General features: G+C 43.3%; 3 non-coding genes across 3 annotated transcripts; all 3 read right to left on the reverse strand.

Moving 5' to 3' along the window:
* Positions 1-14,650: 14,650 nt before the first annotated feature.
* Positions 14,651-14,722, reverse strand: trnaa-ugc (transfer RNA alanine (anticodon UGC)). Its single transcript has one exon. It is a non-coding gene; the product is annotated as a tRNA-Ala (tRNA).
* A 4,214-nt stretch (positions 14,723-18,936) lies between these two features.
* trnaa-ugc (transfer RNA alanine (anticodon UGC)) lies at positions 18,937-19,008 on the reverse strand. Its single transcript has one exon. It is a non-coding gene; the product is annotated as a tRNA-Ala (tRNA).
* A 1,973-nt stretch (positions 19,009-20,981) lies between these two features.
* On the reverse strand, positions 20,982-21,053 carry trnaa-ugc (transfer RNA alanine (anticodon UGC)). Its single transcript has one exon. It is a non-coding gene; the product is annotated as a tRNA-Ala (tRNA).
* Positions 21,054-21,729: the final 676 nt, after the last annotated feature.

Here is a 21,729-nt window from a genome sequence, read left to right on the forward strand (position 1 = left end):
GCATGTGTCTGTCTGAGGTTACAGGTGGAGGTTTAAGCTGCAACTTTCTGTCAGATTCTGCAGGTGGAGGCTGTGGCTGCAGATGTCGGGCAGAGGTTACAGGTGGAGGTTTAAGCTGCAACTTTTGCCAGATTCTGCAGGTGGAGGCTGTCGCTGCAGGTGTCTGTCTGAGGTTACAGTTGGAGGCTTTTGCTGCAACTTTCTGTCAGATTCTGCAGGTGGAGGCTATGGCTGCATGTGTCCGGCAGAAGTTACAGGTGGAGGTTAAAGCTGCAGGTGTCTGTCTGAGGTTACAGGTGGAGGCTTTTGCTGTTTCAATTTGCAGCAGATTGACAGAGGAAATCGTGGTGGATGGCTGAAGTTGTAGGTGGAGGCTCTCGTTGCAGCTTTCTGCAAGAATTTGCAGGTGGAGGATGTGACTGTTCTTGCAGAAGCTGTTGTGGAGGTTTGGCTGTAATTCCAAGCTAGAATCTGCAGGTGTAGGCTTCTCTTGCAGTTATCTGGCAGAGGTTACAGGTGGAGGCTTTTGCTGCAACTTTCTGTCAGATTCTGCAGGTGGAGGCTGTGGCTGCATGTATCCGGCAGAAGTTACAGGTGGAGGCTGAGGCTGCAGGTGTCTGTCTGAGGTTACAGGTGGAGGCCTTTGCTGCAACTTTCTGTCAGAGTCTGCAGGTGGAGGCTGTGGCTGCATGTCTCTGGCAGAGGTTACAGGTGGAGGTTGAAGCTGCAACTTTCTGGCAGATTTTGCAGGTGGATGCTGTGGCTGCACGTTTTTTGGTAGAAGTTACAGGTAGAGGTTTAAGCTGCAACTTTTGTCAGATTCTGCAGGTGGAGGCTGTGGCTGCAGGTGTCTGTCTGAGGTTACAGGTGGAGGCTTTTGCTGCAACTTTCTGTCAGATTCGGCAGGTGGAGGCTGTGGCTGCATGTGTCTGGCAGAAGTTACAGGTGGAGGTTTAAGCTGCAACTTTCTGTCAGATTCTGCAGGTGGAGGCTGTGGCTGCAGGTGTCTGTCTGAGGTTACAGGTGGATGCTGTGGCTGCAACTTTCTGTCAGATTCTGCAGGTGGAGGCTGTGGCTGCAGGTGTCTGTCTGAGGTTACAGGTGGAGGCTTTTGCTGCAACTTTATGCCAGATTCGGCAGGTGGAGGCTGTGGCTGCATGTGTCTGGCAGAAGTTACAGGTGGAGGTTTAAGCTGCAACTTTCTGTCAGATTCTGCAGGTGGAGACTGTGGCTGCAGGTGTCTGTCTGAGGTTACAGGTGGAGGTTTAAGCTGCAACTTTTTGACAGATTCTGCAGGTGGAGGCTGTGGCTGCAGGTGTCTGTCTGAGGTTACAGGTGGAGGTTTAAGCTGCAACTTTCTGGCAGATTCTGCAGGCGGAGGCTGTGGCTGCATGTGTCTGGCAGAAGTTACAGGTGGAAGCTTTTGCTGTTTCAATTTGCAGCAATCGTGGTGGATGACTGAAGTTGTAGGTGGAGGCTCTCGTTGCAGCTTTCTGCAAGAATTTGCAGGTGGAGGATGTGACTGTTCTTGCAGAAGCTGTTGTGGAGGTTTGGCTGCAGTTCTTAGTCAGAATCAGCAGGTGGAGGCTTTTGGTGGAGGCTCCAACTGAAGATGGAGTCAGCAGCTGCAGATTACTGGCAGAGTCTGAAGGTGGAGGTTCAGGCTGAATGTCTCTGCTAGAATCTGCAGGTGGAGGCTGTGGCTACAGGTTTGGTGGAGGAGGTTGCAGTTTAAGTATTTGTCTGCTGTCTGCAGGTGGAGGCTAGATCAGCAGACAGCTGCTGTAGTGTGAAGGTGGCTGTAAGATGGTATTGATGGAGGGTGGGTTGTGTCTATAGATGTCTTCCAGGTTCTGCAGGTGGAGCGAGGGGCAGCAGGTGGAGGGTAAAAACTGCTAGCAGAAGCTGGAAACAGTGGGTGGCTGCTGCAGGCTGGTGGTCACATTTTAATCTGCAACAGAGTGAGAGAGGAAATAGGTGGTGGTGAAGGTGGTGGATGGAGGGAGATGGTGCTTTGAATACTTTTTGCACACTATATTTGCACTATCCCTTTAAATTCTTCTTCTGTACATTTCCCTCTTTTTTTATATTTATAATAGTTTTTCTATCTTTTTATTCTTGTGTCTATGTGGAGAGAAACGAACAAAGTAAGAATTTCATTGCTCAGTGTCACCATCGTGTTCTTACTGTGCACATGACAAATAAACATCTTGAATCTTAAAGTGGTCATTCAGAGGTGTGGCTCGTGAGTCGGGTGGTGGTGGTGGAGGCTGAGGAGAGAGTTTCTTATTAGAGATAATATTTACAGATTCAAACAAAAATCACAGTTCATACAACTTACCATTACTTAAACTACTACTAACACTAGGACTATAACTAACACTATGACTAACACTAACACTATTACTACTAAATGATACTTATTGATTGCTTATTATTGATATATGATTGCACATCATCTAATTATTCTAACGCTGTTAGATTTAGTGCTTTTTTGGATTCTGAGGTTTTGGCTCATGTGAAACATCAATATCATGTTGGGGAGGAGAGATTCCAGCCCCGTATGCTTCAGCAACATGCAGACGTCCGTCTTCACTGGTAAAAGTTGTCAGTGTGGGACGATTCAGTCTCTCCCACAGCTTTTGTTTGATGCGACGCCCGAGGTCAAGGGAGTACGGGCGAGGCTGGCCATTCTTGTACCTGTGAGAGACAGAGAAAAGGATTCAATCATAACGATACGTGTGATCCAAAATCTTCTGCTCTAAAGTGTGAAAATCATCCGATTGAAAGAATTCTGAGTTTTGACACAAACATACGTCAACATTTCATCGACAACTTGGTGGTAGATCCGCTGGTACTCTTCCACCGAATGGTTGTGGATCCTCAGTGGGCTGTCATCGCACCGTGGAGCAGGGGAGGGCTTGGGGCTAGTGGGCACACTTGAAACCACCGGCAGGTGGTCAGGCGGGACGGGAGACATCGGCCTTTGGTCCTCTAATGTGGAGGGCTGAGGAGGGGGAACCGGCCTTTGGTCCTCTAATGTGGAGGGCTGAGGAGGGGGAACCGGCCTTTGGTCCTCTAATGTGGAGGGCTGAGGAGGGGGAACCGGGTTCAGCACTTCAGGATGCTCATGCTGTTTGGAAGAACGAGCCACGGAGGTTCTCTTCCTCTTCTTGGAAGGGTTGGCCGCAGTAGCTGAGGGCTGGCGCTTTCTTTTTACACTTGGCACCTGTGGGCGGTCAGCAACACATGAGAGGATGTCAGGCTCCAGTAAACGTCTTACTTAACAACACTTTTATAATGTCACAAGAGAGAAATCCACATCAAATGCACTGTGAAGGACTACTTTGTCCAATGTAAATAACTTTATAATATCCATTTTCTAGGATTTTTGAGACACACGCCTTCATAACATAGAAAACATGGAAATCAAATGCCTTACCTGGCAGTCTCTACAGCACCGGCATGTGCTGTGGACTCCAGGCTGCGTCGCTCTTGCTGCCTGCCGCTCAGATCTTCTCTTTTCACTGTGGCTGTCACACTGCAACAATATAGCCTCATGTTAGATCGACGTTTCACAAACACAGTTAAAGTCCAGTAGACTGTATTCGCGGCAGACATTTTGACTTGTCACAGCTTCTTTCTGCTTTTTGGTAACTTGTGTTAAACCAAAGCATTGAACAGAATAAGGTGTAAAATCAGCCATGTACACATCTCTGAAATACAGTCACAACCAACATGTTTTATTAAAATAACACATTATAGCAACAGTAATAATGAAAGAACTTATTATTAGACCTTTAGTGGAAGGAAGAGTCAAGGATTCAAGGAACTTGATTTGTCATACCAACAAACATTTACACATGGGGTGGTACGAAATTACACTCTCAGGTCCCAGTTTAAGCCACAATAAATATATAGAATAAAATATAGGTACCTCTAGGTAGAGGTATTAAGTGCTAAAATACAGTAACTAGAATACAGTAACTGCAGTCGTGTCATTGCAGACAGGCTGATCATTACACACTGACAGGAATCTCAGAGATCAGAGATGAGACATAAATTCAACTCTAGAAGAAAAAGCCAGGTGCACATCTGTGAAATACAGTCCTGACAATAAACCAATTTTAAATCTGACATTTTGTTTTTACAAAAATGTAGTAACTTGAAAAGACTGAGATGCAGAGAAACAGCAAAACATGACAGTTTATATCACATCGTGAGTGAAAACCAGCAGAACAACACATGGAAGTTGTAATAAACTCAATAAAGATTTCTCTTTTACCAGCAGTCATTTTTAATTAGTAATTAATTCGTTTTTTAAAACTACATAGAAAGTAAAACTTGCCAGAACTTTTTGTGACTGTTTGAGAGTTTGTGTATGTTTAAATGGTGATTTTATGAAAATGATGCACCTGGAGACAAAACATAGCAACCGTGGAATCCTGCCCGTCCATTCTGTTTACCAAATATTATTAAATAATAATTCAATTCAATTCAATTTCAATTCAATTTTATTTGTATAGCCCAATATCACAACAGAGTGTCTCATAGTGCTTTACAAAGTTCACTGACAAGACAAGATCAATTAAAAAGTAATTCTGCCTCAATGTAAGTCTAAGTATATTATAAAGAATAAAGTGTCAGGATAAAATCAAGCTGACGTACATCAGTGGAATACAGTTTTGCTAATAAAGCAATTTTAAATTTGATACATTTTCTCTTAAGAAAATTAAACCATTTGAAAAGAAACTGAGATGCAGAAAAACATGAACAACACATGAAAATTGTAATAAGCTCCATGAAGATTTCTCTTTTACCAGCAGAGCAATTTTAAATTTGACAGTTTTTGAAAACAACATAGAAACATTTGAAAAGAAAGGGAGATGCAGAGAAACAGCAAAATGTGTCAATTTATTTCACAGCGTGAGTGAAAACCAGCACAAAAACACATGAAAGATATAATGGAAGTTGTAAATCTGCACCTGTGTCTGCATCTCAGTTTCATTTGTGAATATGTGATAGAAAATAGACCTGATCTTCCCTTTGTCACATTTATTTTTAAGATATTTTCCTTAAAATACAGGCTATAATGTTTAATGAATGAATGTTTGAATTTATCTTGGATTTATTCTACTGATGAGAAAAAATAAAATCTCTTTTAGCCATTTCAGAGGAGCTAAGTGAATATTCACATCAGCTTTTCTTCAAATCCTTCTACAATATGACATATAGGCCTGTTATATACACTGTTGCCCTTAAAGTTGGAACAAAATGTTTTTTACCTCTTACCTTTACCTGATTTATTCTTGATAAATAAAGTGTATATCTTCTCAACTTTATTGATCAAACTCTTCCAAACATATCACAGTGAGACTTAAACCACAACGAACCTTTGCAAACTGTGTATTCTCCATGTCTGTGGGTCTGTTCATGTCAGAGCCTGTTAGCCATGTATCAGTGCAAACACATAGAAAAGTCCAAAATGTTCATAGCTTACATTTTCCATGTCGCAGGTCGGTAGTGTCTCTTTAGTTCGTTCGTCTGTTTGAGTCTTGAATACTTGTCAGGATAAAAGAAGTCCTCGGTGGAAGTGATAACTTTACAGAAATCCTCAAGTAAAACATGCCAGAACTTTTTGTGACTGTTTGAGAGTTTGTGTATGTTTAAACGGTGATTTTATGAAAATGATGCACCTGGAGACAAAACATAGCAACCGTGGAATCCTGCCCGTCCATTCTGTTCACATGTGAGTTTACAGTCACATCTCACCTGTAACCTGTGAGGAAGATCAGGTCTATATGTGAGCACTGGTGGACTCCATGTTTGAATAAAACACTGCAGAAGTGCCCTCTTGGATGCCCCTTTGGTAGAGAACACATGACTGATGTACTGCTGTAGTGCCATTTAGGCTGCACTACATGCTAGAAAATGAGTTGACCTCTATCTGCCTCTAATGGGTAAATAGTTCATAGTTCCCTGCATGTCTCAGTTTAATACATTTAGTGTAAATAACTAATAAAATCAAATTTTAGTGGAAATGTTTACAATTGCCAAAAAGAATTCAAAGAAGACCAAAGAAGGTTTTATTTGATGCATCCTCTCATGCTTTAGTTACACTGCGCCAAAGCCTGAATCAACCAGTTTAGTGTAAGTTAGCTGAATATAACTTTAGTGTAGTTAAATCTGATGAAGAAAGAAATCACATTGAATGTATGGATGGATTTTGTCTTGGAGCCTGTCCACACAAGATATTTGTTCATTTCAAAATAGCACTAATAGCACAAATTGTGTAATACATCTATATGTGAAGCCAATAAGAGTCTTTCAGAGACAGATAAATGGTAGTGGTACAGATCTGTGACTTTTCCTCAGACTGAAACAGTGAAATCGTACACAAAAGACCACTCAGTCTGACTAGTTAAACTGAGAAGTTTACTTTTGATACCTACTCCTCTCTACTCAGAGATTTCCACCTCTGCCTCAATACAATGGACGTGAACTTTGGTTTTTCAGTGCTGACAGCATAACTCAAGCCAAGTGTTAGGTTTTGTAGTTTAGGATCTCAATATATGACTTGTGCATCATTTCATACCATTTGTGCATCAAAAGCACTTTATCTGGTATGTCACACTCTCATCCTCAACCCTCTGCATTGCTCTCAGTCCCCATCTCCAGCAGCTGCTCCCTCCCCCCTCCTCCCTCCTCCCTGCCATCCTCCACCTGTCCACCAGAGGGCCACTCCTGTCACACTCCTCTGAAATAACAAGTTTGCTCAGTTTGCCTTTAGTTATATATTATTATTAATGATACTCATCTATGTGAAGACACTGATCACATTAGTGATTTCTCACAGTAATTATCAACAATGACTTAAAGTGGGAAACAGATAATATCAATATTACACATTTCATTTCTATTAGCCCCCAGTTGGACACAGGGGACGTGCCCCCCCTTTCCATTAAGTTATCCCCCCCACAAATCATGGGAAACACATATAAATAATTTGGAATAATATAGTTATGTTCAATAAAAAGCACAACACACGCGGTGCTAATAATAAACGTAAAACAATGCGTTTCTTAATTGTTGAAAAATCATGATCCCCCTATTCCTCACAGTGGTTTGGTCCACATGCTGTTCTCCGATGCAGCAGCTCTGTTTCAGTGACAGTCACCGATAGCAATTAGCATCATTGCTTCTTTGATAACTTCTCCGTCTGAAATGCCTCCTTCTTCCTCTTTATCAGAAAATGTGTTGCTCTAAACTGCTGCTGCTTACCCAAAGCTGCCTTCGACTCTTCCCGGTGGGCAGTTAGCATGCTAGTTAGCATGCTAGCTTTGTGACCCGTAGTGAAGCGTCTCTCCACATTGTGCCGCTTTGTCGTCGCCCCACAAATGAGACACACGCAGTTTTCTTTCACAGCAGTAAAAAAGAACTCTTCCTCCCATTCACTGTGAAAATGCTGACTTTTCTTTCTTTTTTCTGCCATGTTTTTTGGGTTAGAAACCGCATTCAGCTCCTTCATCTACGCTGCGCTCGCTAGCTTACTCTCCACGAGCGCCAAAGTTTAGACATGAGCACAATACTTGACCTTTGAACTCGAAGAGGTCAGAGGTCACCTAAAACTATCTAAACTAATTCTTTTATTTTTAAGATATTGTCATTTTCAAATCTATATAAATACAAGTGTGATTAAAAAAAGAATAGCAACAGAAAAAAATTTAATTTTAAACGCAGCTCACTGGTGAGTTGTGCTATTTTTAGAACAGGCCTGCAGGGGGGCGACTCATGTGGTCCTTGGGGGCGACCTGGTGCCCGCGGTCACCGTGTTGGTGACCCCTGATCTATATTATACTATTATATAGTGGTGGGCAAGTGAAGCCCCATGAAGCACTGAGGCTTTCCTAACAATTGTGCCGAAAAAGATTCAAAGCTTCAAGACTTCAGTGACGGTGACATCTGGTGGACAACTGAAGTCATAGCAACCTCTAAAGAGCACGACTGAAGCACTCGCACTGTTTCAATCCCATGACAGCAATAAAAGTTCAGAAAAGTCTGTGTGGTCATTCAAGTGTTTTGTTCATTCATACCAAATAATGATTATATCGTCATTACAATAAAATATGCAGATGCTCTCCCCCATACTCTAAAACACATTTCAGATGAACCCAAAGAATAAATGCAAATACTAAAAGTCCCTAACAGGATTAGAGATCCTTCCTACTTTGCAAATGATCATGGTGTTTGAATTCAGAAACATTGTTTTTTTTTGTGTGAAGTGTTTTTAAGGAAAACCTTTAAAGATAATGGTTTGTCATTTGGGGACTTGTATGGTTCATTTGGAATGATTATTCACAGAAGCAGACAAGTTATTTGTCTTCACAGGTTTTTATTGAGAAATCTAATTTTTTCTACTGTCGCAGGCTTCAGTCGGCTCCTCTTCTGGCTGACCAGCTCCCCAGCTTTGGAAAATATCCTTTCACAGGGAACAGATGATGCTGGGATGCACAGATACTTGCATGCAAGTTTCCACAGCGTAGGATATAAAGTCTTTCGTGCCACCCAGTACTTCAGGGGATCCTCTGCTCCTGTCAGAATTTGTTCTTTCAAATATCTATGACACAGACAGTAAGACAATGAATGACTGAATAAAACAACTGATGTTTCAACAGTAATCAACATGCATACCTCTGGATCTCCACTGCAGCGCTGGCAGATACACTGCTGGTGTGGTGCTGAGACTCTACATAGTTGTCCAGTAAAGCCCACAAGTTGTAATTTTCTTCACCAGCACTGGCAGATGTTGTTGCAGTCTCCAGTGAAACATCTTCTGCCGACCCATCAATACGACTGGCACACTCTCGTGTCAGCCTTTCTACAGCAGCCTGAGCATTGCTTTGATTAGTAAAGCCAGCCTGTTTAAACCGTGGATCCAAGATGGTGGCCACAGACAGGGAGTTCACCTTTTCCAAGCCACTGAATTTTTCATTCAAATTTGTTTTCAAATGGTTGGCAAGCATGGCACCAATACAAGGAGCCATTTGGGCACATTCGGCAGAAATTACATGTCTCAGCATTTTGGCTATAGGAATTGCCTTTGACCCCGACACTCTCCTTTCCTCAGAAAGCTCAACAGTTGCCTGATAGAATGGCCTTAAAACTGTCAGGCACTGGTTGATTGCTGCATAGTCATCAGCAGTGAAAGGCACCATGTCAGTGCTAAGTGATGCCAGGGCTGCCCCTAAAGGTTCTCTCTGCTCATAAAGCCTATGGAGCATGGCATAAGTGCTGTTCCATCTGGTTTCGACCTCTTGAACAAGCTTTTTTTGGGGCATGCCCATATTAGCTTGAATAGAGCACAACTTTTCCTTTGCTTTTGAACTGGACTTGAAGTGTGCCACTATTGTGCGGGCCCTACTGCGCATGTTTTCCAGCTCAGAAGTCTGACAGAGTGATTTTTTGACAATGAGATTCAGCATGTGGGCAAAGCAATAAATATGTCTAACATTTAACTGCGTAACACTTGCCACAATATCGTGAGCTCCATCAGTAACCATCCCACAGACCTTTTCAGTGATTCCCCACTCTGTCATCAAATTTGCAATTGCATCTGAAATATTAGCTGCTGTGTGGGTCAAAGGAAAATACTGCACCCCTAAAAGCACAGTAGCCAGGTCTAGGCTGTCTGACACATAATGGCAAGTGACACCAAGGTATGCATCCATGTTGACTGATGTCCACATGTCAGCAGTCAAACTAACAGCTGAAGTCTGTTTCATTTCGGCCAAGGCCTTCTCTTTGGTTACAGTGTACCTTGCTTCCACCATTGCCTTTACAGTTTTGCAGCTTGGAATGGAGTATGATGGGTCCAGGATTTTAATGACATTTTTGAACCCTTCATCCTCAACGACAGAAAAAGGCTGACCATCTTTAACTATCATGTCCACCAAGGCCTCATCCAGCTTCTGTTTTCTGGACACTGTGTGGGAGAAAGGTTGCTATATGAATATGATACACAACATCTACAATAAATAGACACACACACATACATATATACAGAATAAATACATATATATTTAGCTTACTGTCAGGATTTCCAGTGTTGACAGGGTCACTGGTTTGCTGGGTATGATTGTCATCATGCCTGGCACGCAAGTGTCTCAGCATAGATGATGTGTTGTTGCTGTAAGACAACTCTTGTGTGCACAGCAAACACCGCACCTACAAGCAATTGTAATTTTTAGACCCATTTAAAAATTAAAAATACAATTCAATTATGGAAACATAAAATGTATGCCATAAACTGCATTATACCTTATTTGGTGGTATGAGATCAAAATGATCCCAAACTTTAGAATGTCGCTTATTGGTGGTACTCGCCATGAAACTTGCCAAAATACTCTCACTCTCACTCTCCAAATCTCCTCACAACCCCATTTTGAAGCATAATGATGCATCTTATATAGCTGGTATGGCACCAAACCACTCAAATCTGTCAAACCTGTCAAGCTGTCATTGGCTCAGAATGCATTGAAACCATGAGCCAATGACACACACTGAAAGACTATGAGCCAATGAAAAGCTTCGAAACATTCTGAAGCAACGAAGCGCGAAGCGAAACAGTGATGCGTTCAAAGCCTCGAACGTCATCGGTCACGTGACACTGGTGTTTTGATACAAGCTCCTACACAGCGTTTCGAATCACTCCACTTCAGGAAGAGTGACACAAGCTCCAAAGCCTCGGTATCATTTGCCCATCACTAGTTTATTTCTATTTTTCTCCTCACTGTACATACAGTCAAGTTTCACAGAGTCAAATTCCTTGTTTGTCTGTTCAAACTTGGCCAATAAAGTTGATTCTAATTCTCATTACAGATGATGACTGAGGCATTATGATTCTCTTTTCTCTGTCTGTCTTCCATCTATCCCATTCTTAGGAATGCAACGGCTGACATTGTCCATGATGTCCTGCAGCTTGCACTGTGTGCGTCCCTCCACCACCATCCCCAGTGAATCCAGACTTGTATCCAGCTCTGAGCCAGCCTTATTAACCAGCTTCTCCAGCCGCCTGGTGTTCTCAGCTGGTGAGTGTGAGCGTGAGTGGTTGTCTGTGTCTATGTATTGACCCTGTGATTGACTGTTGAGGAGTCCAGGGTTTTACCCCACCTCTTGCCCAATGTCAACTGGGAGCTCTCCCTCGACCCTTAAGGATAAGTGCTATCCAGAGATTGGGCCCTTGGTGCCTGATGAGACTTTTCACAAAAGGTCCTTTGATGTGTCATCACTTTGACAAGTCATGTTCTGGAATGTTGGATAAGCCTTTGATGCAGGCAAGTCTCTGCTCAGAGTGTGCCCAGACAAGTCAAGTGGGAAAGGAGCAAACATGAAGCAAACAGGTTTTGATGAAAGTCACTGATTCCCAAATACTTTCTACTTTTCAAACGGTAAGCTGATAATTTCAATCCATCCTTTTGTTTATCTGTTCATCTATTGGTCTGTCCACCCGTGTGTCCAATTGTACTGAATGAGGTATCTCAGGAACGCATTCATTTTCATGATTCAAATTCTGCACAAACCTTTCCATTTGGACTGAACAATGGCAGCCGTTGAGAGAGTCATTATGTCTTTGGGTTGTCTGCTAATCAGCATGTCCGTCCCTCCATCCAGCCATACATCCACCTATCCAGTCCTCATTACGGTCTGGTTTGGATCGGCCACCAAACAGGACAGGCACAGACTGCAAAGGACAATCAGGTCTGTGTGAGGAATATATTTGTGAAAATATAGTGTTACTATTCCAACAGTGAAGAATATAGTAGAATAGTATAATATAGAGTTACTATTTCCAAGTGCCTTATAATGTGTGGAGATCATGTTGTTATTATTCATAGTGTCTTATTTTGTACCGTATTCACGACTTTGTATTTACAGGGACAGACACATATTGCTTAAATGTATTGCTGTAGAGTTGGCCAGCTTCATAATGTTAAAGACAGGATACAAGCACTGACCCCAGGTTCTGAAGGGTTAGACACATGAGAGCATGACAGTGTCAGATCACCCTGTGGCTGGCCGCCTGTGGCGAGGGTGTATAGTGTTAATGGCCGAAACACCCAATGAACTACAGGTGCACTACTGATGATGCGCTCCCCTCCCCGATTACAACTTGCCATGGCTGATCCACGGCAATTATAATTAGAGCAAGGTTTGTCCTCTTAGTTGTGTTGTTTGAAATCGCTCCTACTGAGATCATCATATAAGAAGCTATGCAGAAAGTATTCAAGGGATTTTACCATCTAGTCCTTTAAGCTTTATTATTATTATTATATACTAACAGTATTACATATAGTGGGTTCATATGCGGTAGTCTATATCATAACTTCAGCCATGTGTCCTTATCTGTGTGCTGGCCATATCCTTCATTGCTGTATTCAACATATCTTCTAATGGCTACTTTCAGCAGAATAACAAGCCATGTGACAAAGCTGCTTATGTATATTTAGGGCCCGAGCACCAAGCGCTGCGAGGACCCTATTGAAATGTGAGGAAATGCACCCGAAATTAAAGCTGCAAGCAGCGTTGAAGGGCCCTCGCACCTTTGTGCATGTCGGGCAATGTCATGCAAATCAAATGATGATTGGCACAAAAGTCTTACTTCCTGTTGTCACTAGGTGGCAAAATGACTGTGGTAGCTAACTGGCATGTAGATGTCTTCAGGCCGGGACTCTTATTAATCATGACAAGTTTGGAACAGATTGGATAATGTACACTGAAGATACAACAATTTCCTGTTTCATGGCGAACATGGCGTCGCCACGGTGACGGCGTTTGACAAAACCTCAAAAGCTTCATAAGTGAGCATCATCCACGCCTTGGGAATGTTTGGACCAAATTTGAAGTGGCTGTAACTAACCTGCTGAGAGAGAGACGTCTGAGAATAAAACATGCACTTCCTCCCTCCACTATGCACATGTCTTCAGAGCCGGACAGTCGTCAAACAGTAGAAATGTGGTGAAGATAGGACCTTGCAGAGTGGAGTTACTGCACTTGTAATGCTCACGGCGAAGGAACATTTTCGATGGAAATTCGTTGCACCGCCAAGGCAACAGCTTTTGATGAAAACTCACGGTTTTCACTACGGACCAACACGGTTCAAAGTCAGCAATTTAAAGCAGTCATTCCTGGCAGGGGTATTAAAGACTGAACACTAGTTAGCAAGCAAAGAGGTTGAAATGGGCAACTAAAAGTGGCTGGCATAGTCAAATAATGAAATAGCTCAAAGTAGTGGATAAACAGTCTGAAGTCATTTGCATGTGGATATAATCTAACTGTGTCATTTCTTTTCAAACTGCCAGATTTCTTCACAGAGCCGTGGCACAGGGCAGACGGGCTCTGGCTCATGTGCTTGCTGCAAAAATGGCCAGATGTGGCTCCCTGGACATAAAAGAGCACAACGGGCAGGTCCACACACTTCACATTGTTTTTATTTATCCCAAATGAACAGTGCTAACACATATCATTGAATGACTCATTAAAAGTAAAGATATAGAAAGATATAATAAATGAAAAGAAAAAACAGTGAAAAAGAGAAAACCAGTGGAGGAACATTGATAAATAGTTACTCCTACAGGACACAAGGGGGCGCTGTGTCCTCAAAAATGCAAAACACCTGAACCTAAACTTCTACCTGCACTGTGGAATGAACTCCCTGAAAAGAACTGATAACATTTTGTTTATGATGAACACATCTACAGAGTTATTGCTAAACTTTCCTGGCTGGTTGTGTCACTACGCTGCCACGTTTTGGAGCCTACAACAAGTCACAGTAAAACATGAACATTTTTTGCCATAATTCTAACAATTTTTTGTATAGACAGTTTTAACTTGACAACATTAACAACCGATAACGACCAAAAAGAGACAATAGAAAAAACTGTCAATGGCAATGTGAGAAAATGATGGCAACTAGTCTGGCCCTAATTCATGTTTGCTCCTTTCCCACTTGACTTGTCTGGGCACACTCTGAGCAGAGACTTGCCTGCATCAAAGGCTTATCCAACATTCCGGAACATGACTTGTCAAAGTGATGACACATCAAAGGACCTTTTGTGAAAAGTCTCATCAGGCACCAAGGGCCCAATCTCTGGATAGCACTTATCCTTAAGGGTCGCGGGAGAGCTCCCAGTTGACATTGGGCAAGAGGTGGGGTAAAACCCTGGACTCCTCAACAGTCAATCACAGGGTCAATACATAGACACAGACAACCACTCACACTCACACTCACCAGCTGAGAACAGCAGGCGGCTGGAGAAGCTGGTTAATAAGGCTGGCTCAGAGCTGGATACAAGTCTGGATTCACTGGGGATGGTGGTGGAGGGACGAACACAGTGCAAGCTGCAGGACATCATGGACAATGTCAGCCGTTGCATTCCTAAGAATGGGATAGATGGAAGACAGACAGAGAAAAGAGAATCATAATGCCTCAGTCATCATCTGTAATGAGGACTGGATAGATGGATGTATGGCTGGATGGAGGGACGGACATGTGGATTGGCAGACAGATAAAGACAAATGGCTAACCATTTTGATTTAATGACACACAGCACCACTGTGGTGTAAGGGCTTTTTGTGCTAAACATTAACTTGTTGGAGATGCTGGGGATTGAACCCAGGACCTTGTACATGCAAAGCACACGCTCTACCACTGAGCTACATCCCCTCTCTTGTTTTGAGTATTTCAACTGCTCAATGAGTGTCTTCCTACCTCTATGGCTAGTCATGATAGGGTAGGGTGAGGAAGTTGTGTATGAAAGAAAATTAACAGTAGTTGTACACTAAGTTGTCAGCTTATTGCATGCACCAAGCTAAAACTGATGGTGTAACACAACAGTCTCTTCCTCTCTTCATGAATGTTACACAGATTAGTTTATATTCAAACTGCTTAGAGAGATGTTGTTATGGTGTTAACATCACTGCCTCTGGGCTTCCTCAAGCAGCCAATTTCACCAAACACCAACAGCCCAATCTCTGGAGTATTTTACATTTACATATCCTACTCATCCATCCATCTATAGCGCTTATCCTTAAGGGTCGCGGGAGAGCTCCCAGTTGACATTGGGCGAGAGGTGGGGTAAAACCCTGGACTCCTCAACAGTCAATCACAGGGTCAATACATAGACACAGACAACCACTCACGCTCACACTCACCAGCTGAGAACACCAGGCGGCTGGAGAAGCTGGTTAATAAGGCTGGCTCAGAGCTGGCTACAAGTCTGGATTCACTGGGGATGGTGGTGGAGGGATGCACACAGTGCAAGCTGCAGGACATCATGGACAATGTCAGCCATTGCATTCCTAAGAATGGGATAGATGGAAGACAGACAGAGAAAAGAGAATCATAATGCTCAGTCATCATCTGTAATGACAATCAGAATCAACTTTATTGGCCAAGTTTGAACAGGCAAACAAGGAATTTGACTCAGTGAAACTTGACTCTCTATGTACAGTGAGGAGAAAAATAGAAATAAACTACAACAACAGGAAAAGAACAGGACAATATAAACAGTATAGAACTCTTTAACAACAGTATGTACAATAGAGGTAGGTGTAGTGCAGAATTGCAGTGCAAAAATGTTGCAAATGTGCAGGAGTGTGGAACTATTGCACAGTGGATCCTGAGACTCTGAGGCTAGTGCGAGTTCATCAGGGTGACGGCCTGGAGGAAGAAACTGTCTCTGTGTCTGGTGGTTTGGGTGTACAGTGATCTGTAGCGCCTACCAGACGGGAGGAGTTTGAAGAGTTTATGTGCGGAGTGTGAGGGGTCTGCAGAGATGTTACCTGCCCTCCTCCTGACCCTGGACAGGTACAAGTCCTGGATGGAGGGCAGATCGGCCCCAATTATTCTCTCTGCAGACCTGATTGTCCTTTGCAGTCTGTGCCTGTCCTGTTTGGTGGCCGATCCAAACCAGACCGTAATGAGGACTGGATAGGTGGATGTATGGCTGGATGGAGGGACGGACATGTGGATTGTCTTTGCTCTTTTCCCACTTGACTTGTCTGGACACACTGAGAGCACAGACTTGCCTGCATCAAAGGCTTGTCCAATATTCCAGAACATGACTTCACAAAGTGATGACACATCAAAGGACATTTTTGAACAGTCACAACCCTGGCTCACAGGTTGCAACAAGCGAGGGAGTTCACACACCAAACCAAAAATAGAGGCCTGGGGGTGTTATAAATGCAGCAATGTCACAAGCTCGTTTTGATAAAGGTACTTGCCAGTAACCTTTTAACAGATCAAACTTACTGACCCATTTCGCTGTGCCAACCTGATCCACACAATCCTCCATACGAGGAAGTGGATAGGAGTCTGGCTTAGTGATTTTATTTACTTTGCGAAAATCTGTAGAGGGTCTGAATGTTTGATCTGGCTTTCCAACCAACATGCACGGGGAAGCCCAGCTAGAACAGGATGGCTCTGCAATGTTGTGCTCCAACATATATTTCACCTCCGACTCAAGCTGAGTGCGTTTTTCCTGAGAAACCCGGTAAAACCTCTGGCGAACTGGCTCAGCATCTCCCACGTCAATATCGTGCTCTATCAGATGGGTTCGTGAGGGAGTGTCTAAGAACAGAGAAGGAAATTCCAAAATGAGGTCAGACAACTTTTTCCTTTCAGACTCTGACAAATGACCCAACAATTTATCCAAGTTACTCAGTCATTCTGAATTTTTAAGTCTGCCTTGCATCACCCCATCATTAGGATCACTTATTGTGCCTTTCCCAACTTCTGCCACCAAAGAGGAACAAGACACCATACCCAACGAAACTCCCAGAGCCGCTGACTTAATTCCTCCTTCACTGGAACGAGGAAAATATGGTTTTAACCTATTAACATGGCACAACTGAGTAGTCTTTCGTCTGTCAAGTGTGGAAACCAGATAATTCAAATCTGACACCTGTTTTACCACAGAATAAGGACCTGAAAACCTTGCCTGAAAAGGTGACCCCACCACAGGGAGGTTTACGAGGACTTGATCCCCTGGACAAAAAACATGCACTTCAGTTCGGCGATCATACAAGCGCTTCATTTTTCCTTGTACTTTTTCCAGATTGGTTTTAGCCAATACACCTGCTTCATATAACCGTCTCTTGAACTCATTCACATAGTCAGTTAGATCTGAAGGAGGGGAAATTTTCTTCCAGTCAGCCTGTAGCACTGCCAAAGGACCACAAACGGTGTGACCAAACACCAGGTCATTTGGGCTAAAACCCGTACTCTCCTGAGTGACCTCTCGAGCTGCTAGCATTAGTCAAGGCAGTCCTCCTTCCCAATCACGACCAAGCTCAGTACAATAAGAGCGCAAAAGGGACTTCAAAGTTTGATGGAACCGCTCAATAGCTCCCTGGCTTTCTGGATGATAAGCAGTTGATTGGACATGTTTAATATGAAGTCTTTTCAACATATCTGCAAACATCTTTGAGGTGAAATTTGTTCCTTGATCACTCTGGACAACCTTGGGAATACCAAAAACAGAAATGAACTGCGTCAAAGCTTTCATTATAGACTTGGTGGTTATGTTGCGCAAAGGAAAAACTGCAGGATATCTGGTTGTTTGACATATCACTGTAAACAGATACAGACTACCAGATTTGGATTTCAGCAGTGGGCCAACACAGTCAATTAACAAATGCTCAAATGGCTGAGTTGTTACTGCTATGGGCTGCAAAGGAGCTGGCTTGATTCGGTTTTCCTGTGAGCTGACAAGTGTGACAGGTTTTGATGTAGTCAGAAATATCCTTCTTCAACCGAGGCCAGTAAAAGTACCGTAAGATCTTATCATAGGTTTTTTTAACCCCCACATGTCCAGCTACCATGTCGTGAGCGATTTTCAAAATACCACCCCTTAACTTGGTAGGAACAACAATCTGGAAAATGGCATCACCCAGAAATCTATCATTCTGAGGTAACCATTTTCTCACCAACATGCCGTCATCAAGGAAGTAACCATGTGCCACACTTTCCAAGTCCTCCACTGGGTGTACCTGCTGAAACAGTTCAGACAAGGCACAATCCTCTTTCTGCCCCTGTATTAAATCAGCAGAACAGAAAAGGGAAAGTCAGGTAAGGGAAACTGAACATTTGGAGCAGTTTTTTTAACTTTGTTTTCCAATTTCTTTTTGTTCAGTGACTGAGCCCTAGTGACAACACATACTGGGAAACCTAGCTTGTCATTCTTATACTTAGCCTGAATCCCAGAAGTAGTAGTAATTACTGGGGAGGGAGATGATTCCAAGAAGGGACCATCAGCTAGATCATTCCCCAGAATTACCTGCACTCCTCGTACTGGCAGGGCAGGACGCACTGCCAGAGCCACTTCTCCTTTCACCTGATCTGAAAAAAGAAGCACTTTATGTAAAGGTACAGGGAACACAGTCAAACCGACACCTCTGACCAAGATACTGTCCCCTGTAGCAAGAGGTGGGGCAAAAGGTGGGGTAAAACCCTGGACTCCTCAACAGTCAATCACAGGGTCAATACATAGACACAGACAACCACTCACGCTCACACTCATCAGCTGAGAACACCAGGCGGCTGGAGAAGCTGGTTAATAAGGCTGGCTCAGAGCTGGATACAAGTCTGGATTCACTGGGGATGGTGGTGGAGGGACGCACACAGTGCAAGCTGCAGGACATCATGGACAATGTCAACCATTCCATTCCTAAGAATGGGATAGATGGAAGACAGACAGACAGACAATACAGAATCATAATGCCTCAGTCATCATCTGTAATGAGGACTGGATAGGTGGATGGAGGGACGGACATATGGATTGGCAGACAGATAAAGACAAATGGCTAACCATTTTGATTTAATGACACACAGCACCACTGTGGTGTAAGGGCTTTTTGTGCTAAACATTAACTTGTTGGAGATGCTGGGGATTGAACCCAGGACCTTGTACATGCAAAGCACACGCTCTACCACTGAGCTACATCCCCTCTCTTGTTTTGAGTATTTCAACTGCTCAATGAGTGTCTTCCTACCTCTATGGCTAGTCATGATAGGGTAGGGTGAGGAAGTTGTGTATGAAAGAAAATTAACAGTAGTTGTACACTAAGTTGTCAGCTTATTGCATGCACCAAGCTAAAACTGATGGTGTAACACAACAGTCTCTTCCTCTCTTCATGAATGTTACACAGTTGAGTTTATATTCAAACTGCTTAGAGAGATGTTGTTATGGTGTTAACATCACTGCCTCTGGGCTTCCTCAAGCAGCCAATTTCACCAAACACCAACAGCCCAATCTCTGGAGTATTTTACATTTACATATCCTACTCATCCATCCATCTATAGCGCTTATCCTTAAGGGTCGCAGGAGAGCTCCCAGTTGACATTGGGCGAGAGGTGGGGTAAAACCCTGGACTCCTCAACAGTCAATCACAGGGCCAATACATAGAGACAGACAACCACTCACGCTCACACTCACCAGGCGGCTGGTCAAGCTGGTTAATAAGGCTGGCTACAAATCTGGATTCACTGGGGATGGTGGTGGAGGGACGCACACAGTGCAAGCTGCAGGACATCATGGACAACGTCAGCCGTTGCATTCCTAAGAATGGGATAGATGGAAGACAGACAGAGAAAAGAGAATCATAATGCCTCAGTCATCATCTGTAATGACAATCAGAATCAACTTTATTGGCCAAGTTTGAACAGGCAAACAAGGAATTTGACTCGGTGAAACTTGACTCTCTATGTACAGTGAGGAGAAAAATAGAAATAAACTACAACAATAGGAAAAGAACAGGACAATATAAACAATATAGAACTCTTTAACAACAGTATGTACAATAGAGGTAGGTGTAGTGCAGAATTGCAGTGCAAAAATGTTGCAAATGTGCAGGAGTGTGGAACTATTGCACAGTGGATCCTGAGACTCTGAGGCTAGTGCGAGTTCATCAGGGTGACGGCCTGGAGGAAGAAACTGTCTCTGTGTCTGGTGGTTTGGGTGTACAGTGATCTGTAGCGCCTACCAGACGGGAGGAGTTTAAAGAGTTTATGTGCGGAGTGTGAGGGGTCTGCAGAGATGTTACCTGCCCTCCTCCTGACCCTGGACAGGTACAAGTCCTGGATGGAGGGCAGATTGGCCCTAATTATTCTCTCTGCAGACCTGATTGTCCTTTGCAGTCTGTGCCTGTCCTGTTTGGTGGCCGATCCAAACCAGACCGTAATGAGGACTGGATAGGTGGATGTATGGCTGGATGGAGGGACAGACATGTGGATTGTCTTTGCTCTTTTCCCACTTGAGTTGTCTGGACACACTGAGAGCAGAGACTTGCCTGCATCAAAGGCTTGTCCAATATTCCAGAACATGACTTCACAAAGTGATGACACATCAAAGGACATTTTTCAACAGTGTCACCAGCCACCAACGGCCCAATCTCTGGAATATTTTACATTTACATATCCCACTCATCCATCCATCTATAGCGCTTATCCTTAAGGGTGGAAGGAGAGCTCCCAGTTGACATTGGGCAAGAGGTGGGGTAAAACCCTGGACTCCTCACCAGCCAATCACAGGGTCAATACATAGACACAGACAACCACTCACGCTCACACTCACCAGCTGAGAACACCAGGCAGCTGGAGAAGCTGGTTAATAAGGCTGGCTCAGAGCTGGATACAAGTCTGGATTCACTGGGGATGGTGGTGGAGGGACGAACACAGTGCAAGCTGCAGGACATCATGGACAATGTCAACCGTTGCATTCCTAAGAATGGGATAGATGGAAGACAGACAGAGAAAAGAGAATCATAATGCTCAGTCATCATCTGTAATGAGGACTGGATAGGTGGATGTATGGCTGGATGGAGGGACGGACATATGGATTGGCAGACAGATAAAGACAAATGGCTAACCATTTTGATTTAATGACACACGGCACCACTGTGGTGTAAGGGCTGTAACTTGTTGGAGATGCTGGGGATTGAACCCAGGACCTTGTACATGCAAAGCACACGCTCTACCACTGAGCTACATCCCCTCACTTGCTATGACACATTACAAGTTGATCAAGTCAAAAACATTCAAATTACAATCATGCCATCATGTAATAATCCATCCTGTAAACAACCTTTTCACCAAAAGTATTTATACTCAATGAACATCTTTTTAATCTACCCTTATTCTCCCATGAACAGTTTCACATTTTTAACTTAACTTATAACTGTTTTTAACTCACCAGTCTTTATTATTGTCTCTGTCTAGCTCTGTGTTGCTCAAAAATAACAAAATCTAATACTGAAATCGTGTCTTCCATATAAACTCTTATTTTAAATGTAACCAGATCACCCATGTTCGATATATCGTACCGCTCTTATTCTGAAAACCCAACCGAAAACTGTGTACTGCCGGCGGTCAAACTTTAATGCATGTGGACTTTATTATTGTTAGCATTGTTAGCATCTGTGTCCTTTGCCTTTGCTCATTCATTCACACAAATAAAGCTTTAACTCCTTCCAACTCATTCTCTAGCCACAACCCTTATCCCTGTTTGTGATTCTATCTACGGCTGCTTGTTTCTCATGTCGTATCTTCTCTGATGATGATGATGTGCAGCTGATGAAAGGAAACTTCCGCTGACAACGACTTAATGAATAAAAATAGGTTTATTGCAAAAAGGTCAGTTGTCTAACAGGCACCATGGAAGCCTGAGAAGA

Source organism: Pempheris klunzingeri, chromosome 10 (assembly GCF_042242105.1).
Source record: "Pempheris klunzingeri isolate RE-2024b chromosome 10, fPemKlu1.hap1, whole genome shotgun sequence".
Lineage (NCBI taxonomy): Eukaryota > Metazoa > Chordata > Actinopteri > Acropomatiformes > Pempheridae > Pempheris > Pempheris klunzingeri.